This window comes from Pempheris klunzingeri, chromosome 17 (assembly GCF_042242105.1).
Source record: "Pempheris klunzingeri isolate RE-2024b chromosome 17, fPemKlu1.hap1, whole genome shotgun sequence".
Taxonomy (NCBI): domain Eukaryota; kingdom Metazoa; phylum Chordata; class Actinopteri; order Acropomatiformes; family Pempheridae; genus Pempheris; species Pempheris klunzingeri.
In genome coordinates, this window is record NC_092028.1 from 10,151,203 (window position 1) to 10,157,236 (window position 6,034).

General features: G+C 40.7%; 1 non-coding gene across 1 annotated transcript; it reads right to left on the reverse strand.

The window, feature by feature from the left end:
* Positions 1–5,461: 5,461 nt before the first annotated feature.
* On the reverse strand, positions 5,462–5,543 carry trnas-aga (transfer RNA serine (anticodon AGA)). The gene has a single exon. It is a non-coding gene; the product is annotated as a tRNA-Ser (tRNA).
* Between the last annotated feature and the right edge of the window lie 491 nt (positions 5,544–6,034).

Genomic DNA, 6,034 nt, shown 5'->3' on the forward strand with positions numbered 1-6,034 from the left:
TATTTAAGGGGTCATAAATTCCATTTGAAGGGGTTTCTCTTGTCTATAATGTAAGGAAAGCAAAGTTAGTTCTCTGAGAAGAAACTAACCCTGTCGGGAAGCTAACGTCGACCAGCAAAGTAGAGCCATGAATGCTGCAAGAGCTGTTGTATTACGAAGCCCTGTTATAAAGGTCAGCCACCTTTTCAAAGCCAATGTATTTATTGCAGCCATTTTACTTGGGCAGTGAATGTAGCTGACTGAGTCCACAGACATTAACATGAGGGAAGCAAGGTCGGAGAGCTGAACTACGCAACCATGCAAGGGATTTTAAAAGACATGCTGAAACAGTGATGTTGTCAATATTCATTTGTAAAGAGAGCGGTGTGTGAGGATATGTACAGGTAGCTGAGATGCATATTCACAAACGTTCATTACATGCATGCATACGCAGAGGCTCTCCTCCTTGTTATACCTGCACGTAGCAAAGAGGCTGAGTTTGGATAATCACATTGTGTAATAATCACCAGTGCAGATCTGCAGCTGGCACAGATTAACAGTTCAGAAAAACTGAGAGATTGTCTTTTATGCTAAAAGTTGAGAGATCAGCGTAAATGATGTAAAAGTTGTTTGTTTGTTTGTTTTTGTTTTCCTTTTTTTTTTTTTTTTCCCCTTTTGTCCAACGTGGCGTGTGGTCAAGCACTTTTTTTTTTCTTTTTCTTTTTTCGTCAAACATTTTGTTCTCTGTTCTCTGGTCCCGTGCTCGTGCGTGTGTCTGTGTATGTGCGTGCGTGTTTGTTTACTCTGTGTTAATGGTTTCTGTTTTCTTGTTCTCTCTGGATAGTGCCTTTCTCTCTGGTGTTTCAGTGTCTCCGACCTGCTACTTTGAGCCCCCTCCCTTTATGGGGCCTGCCAGTCCTGCAGTGAGAAACAGTGTACATAATCCAACCGTTCCCATCCAACAGTGGCCCCCCCCTTCCTCCTCCTCCTCCTCCTCCCCTCCCACATCAACCCACCTTCACCTTTATCCTCACCAACATGGAACTCTTCTTATTTAAGTGTCTCTCGCCTTGTCTTACCTAATGATACTGTTTTGTTTTTGCTCTTTTTTTTTATTTTTTTTTATTTGCATTTGTTTTTTTTGTTTTGTTTTTTCAATTAATAAAATGCAATTATTAAAAAATGAGAATCATTTTTAGTGGCGTATATTTTAGAGGAGACCTGAGTGGTAACCGTCTGTTCAGTCGTCGTCAGAGTGGCTCTGCACGTGCCATCAGCCGCCATCTTCACAACGACTTTCTTCTTGGCGTGTGTGTGAATGTGAGCTTTTACATTTAAAGGAATTGTTTTACATTTTGAGAATATGCTTATTCCCTCTGGATGAGAACATTGTTCATTACTGAAGTGTCTTTACTACAGACTGAAGATACTGAAAGCGAGACTGTGTAACTTTTACTAAACCACTGTGGACACAAGCTTATCGTTAGAGGTTAATTGCAAACTGAATTTTTCTTCAGTTCTGGTGATGCACGCCTTGTTTTTTCCTCAATTTATGCTAAAATGAAATGGTATACAGTGATACCAGCAAGAATAGATGGGAGTTGTAGTGTCAGTGAACATTAGCCACCATGCGCTACTTGTCATAGCAGCAGAGTGAGAGCCAGCCTGAGTTTCATTGCTTATGAACTCAACTTGTTTATAAGAGGATTAAGCCTGGCTTTAACAATACTGTTGAACTTTTTCCAAAGTTTTAGATTCCTTGGTGCATCTTCCCACCCCGATGATAGCCCGTGATTTCTCCACCTGTCAGTGCGTTGTGATAATCGGCTTGCAGACATGGAATTTGTAATCCGTCACAGCAACTATCGGGCAAGTTTTGAGCATCGTTATCGCCTGTTAACGCAGATGGTGCTCCTGCATTTGTAGGCACCTCGGGGGGGACCTGCAGGATTTGAGAGCTGTACCCATTAGTTCAAATCTGGTAACAAGAAAATATCACAAAAGGATCAGAGTTGTTTACACAAATAAATCCATGCTTTGAGCTGTACTTAACCAACCGTAACGATCATCACTGTGAAGTCTGCAAGTGTATTTTTATTCCCCGCTGAAACATAAAACACATAGACAGTCATAAGATATTAATACATTTTGACACCCTAACCTTAGATGATCTGGCCCATCCAGACAGTTTGATGTGATTGTCTGGTATACTGGCTCTGTATGAAATCGTGATTAGGATCTATAGACTTAAGTTGCAGAGGAAGGCTTCATACAACGGAATCGTTATCTTCACCCAGCGACCAAAAGAGATTTCCTCCAGACACCAGAGCAGTGGCACTGAGTCAGTCAGTGGGTTTAGTCACCTCAACGCCAACTCGACGCATCAGGCCACATTTCATTATGAAACCCATCCAAAGTGTCTCCCTTTCTCTCGAGGTGCAGATAATGAGCACGTGTCAGGTGATCTGAAGAAGCGGCGAAGAGGAAGCTGATCATTTGACTCCTTGAAGGGAAGCCCGGGGTGCTCTGCATGCAGCACTCTGCTGCAGCCCAGTGAGATCTTTAACATCACGTTAGTCACGGTCTGGTGCACTGTCTGCTCCACATTTTGACTTTTAGCACTCAGAGCACCACTTTCACTCCTCTCGTCAATCTGGCTCCTCTCTGCCTTGGTTTTTGTGGCGGACTGCCTTAAGCAGACGCTGTTACATGAGTGTTGCTGTCCTCTTTCTGGCCCTTTCATCTGGAATGTATTCTAGTGATGAAAGATGTCAAGCTGCTCCAGCACTTCTATTCATTTGTTTGGCGTTTACCAATAATGTAACCCTACGGGACGTTTGTTATGTGGTCTTTCTTGACTACTGCGGTTATTCACATAAAATTAATGGTAGATTTCTGATGTACACTATATATCTGCATATCTGCAGGAGCCCTAAGCACCAGCTCTGCCCCTGGGGTTTTGTCTCTCAAGCGTGACAAGGCTGTTTGCCATATGGTGCTGCCATGGTGGTGGACAACAGCCGTGCCAGCATTAAAAGCCCGCTGCTCTCCATGGTGTTTGGGTGTTTTAAGATGATTTGAGGATTTGCAAGTGAGGAGGACATTTCGTGCAGTGTTGAGAAGATTATTATCAGCCTGTGACCTCTTTGTGCAAGTCACTCAACATCGTGATTACAGTCACTGATATTTTCAGTTAGGCCTAGACACCACACATTGACATGGTTGTTCATGGATGGATAATATTTATTACTATTCATTTGAGGTAATAAAATGCCAGGATTTGTTGTAAAAAATAAACCCAGTTTGGGAACATTTATTTGCAGTAAGATGTAGGCATTATGATAAAAAAAAAAAAAATGAAGGCCTTGTTTGCTGTGAATCATGGGATATTATCTCAGACTGAGGATGAAAACAACAAAGACCAGTGACTGCTTCCATGGGCAGGGCCAGAGTGAGAAGATAATGGTTAATTGGCTCATTTGTATCATCAATGGACTACTGAGCAGTCCTGCTAGGTACAGGCTAGGTCAATCAAAAACCTAAACCAAAAGCGACTACAAAGAGATGCAAAAGGACTTCAAAGAGACAGAAAGCGACTACAAAGAGATGCAAAAGGACTTCAAAGAGACAGAAAGCGACTACAAAGAGATTTAAAATGACCACAAATCAACTACAAAGAGATGTAAAACAACTTCAAAGAGACACTAAATAATAAAAAAAAGAGATGTACAATGATCACAGAGAGACAAAAAGCAACTACAAAGAGATGCAAAACATCGAAGAAAAGATGTAAAAAGGCCGCAGAGCGATACAAAGCAACTACAAAAAGATGTGAAACGGTCAGAAAGAGACACAAAATGGCCACAAAGATGCACATTTATGGCCATTTTGAGCCTCTGAGTGTGGGTGTCAGTGTCTGGGACCCCGTTGTGTCATGATATCCACGGCTGTGAAATAGCAACTACTTATATATATTATTTCATATTAGAATATTCATGTATTGTTCAATAATATACACTTATTACACTGAATAAATAATGTACCTATTAATAATGTACAGAACCAGGGCTTTAAACGAGCGTCTGATTGCTTCCCTCAGCTCGAGCTCTTCACAGTCTATTTCTGCCCATCTTTACTGTTTTTAATGTCACCTGAGTGGGCAGCAGTCTGCCGCTGAGATGAAGATTAACCCTCACACACGAAATATATTTAATCATGAACTCATGGAAACGGTCTGTATCCCTGTGTAGGTGTCTGATATGTGATAGAGTTATCAGATCACTCATTTCAGCTTTATGAGCACATGCATTTATCTGGCATGCAAAGGTTGAGATTTTCCACTACGCTTCCCACTGGCAAACACAGGTAGGTGAGATGGACTCAAACACACTGTTGTTAACTTTTGTGGCTGTTTTGTGCTTTCAGCATATTACATCAGGTGCAAAGCTGCAGTTCAAAAGTTGCATTCGGGGACTAAAACTTCCAGAGCCTCCAAAATGATCTGAGTAATGATAATGAATGATCATATTATGTCATGACTCTATAATGTACCTTAACCACTCTTATAGCAAATGGCTTATGTAGAGCAGACACTGGATCACTTGCTGTTGCTGCTGCTGCTGCCAAATGTCTAACAAATACCTTGCAAACATGGCGAAACAGTGTTTTTAAGTGTGGACAAGCACACAGCACTGAGAGACGATGTGGGAGAAAAAGTATATCCCGTTAAATAATTTCACTCTTTGAAATAATTTATGTTCCAGACAGCTCTCATCCATCCTCATTTTTTATACATCAATCCAAATCTATTGAAGCTGACTTGGTGCGCTTCCACCAATGCGCTCTTTCCATGCAGTCATTCATGGGATGTTACTGTCACCTACTGGCTGATCACCACACTGTACCTGGGAAGATCATGTTCTAAAATTCACAATATATGTAGGCAGACACTGCGTTATAATTCCACATATTCTAATATGGGGAAGAATAATATCATCCATTTTCACAGAGAAATGACCTCAGTTCTCAAAAAAAAGATATTTCTTTAAATGATCTACTTTGACACAGTAAGGCAGATGATTTTAGATGATTAATTTAAGATGATTTTATACATATTTGCATACATAAATTATGGATGGACACCAAGAACATCAGTCGCATATGCCAAATAATAAAAACACCTTTTTAGTATGAATCACTGATATAGCCTGATATATTTTAATTTCTTAGTTTTGGATTTGAACTCTAATTATCTATCGAGATAATAAAAACCCCTCGTAAAGCAGTACGGGGCGCTGTTTCCTCACTTTAAACCAAACAGTGTGATAGAGTCCCTCAGTGCAGCTTTGTCTCCTTGAACACATCTCCCCCGTGTATATTATCGTATTGCGGCCATGTGCAACATTCCTGACATGATGTGTTCAATGTTGTTAAATAGTGTAGTTCAATGGTCCTGAGTGAATATTTAAAAAAAAAAGATTTGCGTTGTCGGCAGGATTCGAACCTGCGCGGGGAGACCCCAATGGATTTCTAGTCCATCGCCTTAACCACTCGGCCACGACAACTTCCATACGTAAGGCAGATCCCAAATATTCCCATATTTATAAGACTGTATTCAAAAAGTTACATAAAATTGATGTGCTAATGTCGCCGTATCTGACTGTATGATCTTCACAGCTGCGGTGGCTGCTCTGTTTGGAAGAGAAAACTAGAGCTCAGCGGAGGTATCAAGGTTACATGAAGTTATTATCACAAAGCCTCGTCCTGATATTTAATTACTGCGTCAAATGAATACAGTTGTAGATGAATTCTGGTTGAGTGAGCGAGGTTTTTTTTTTTCCTGCTGAAGAAAGTAGTGTCGTCGATTCTTCTCTGTATCTGACAGATGTAGTTCCTTCGCGGAATAATAAATGCGTAGAAGAATATAAACAGCTAAAACTACTGTTGAAGAAATGCCGCAGTCACTTTCAGTACAACCTTTCTCACATTCCTAACGTGAGAAGCTAAGTGGACACTGAGCTTTAGCCTCAATGTTTTATGTTGTTTGCGTTGCATA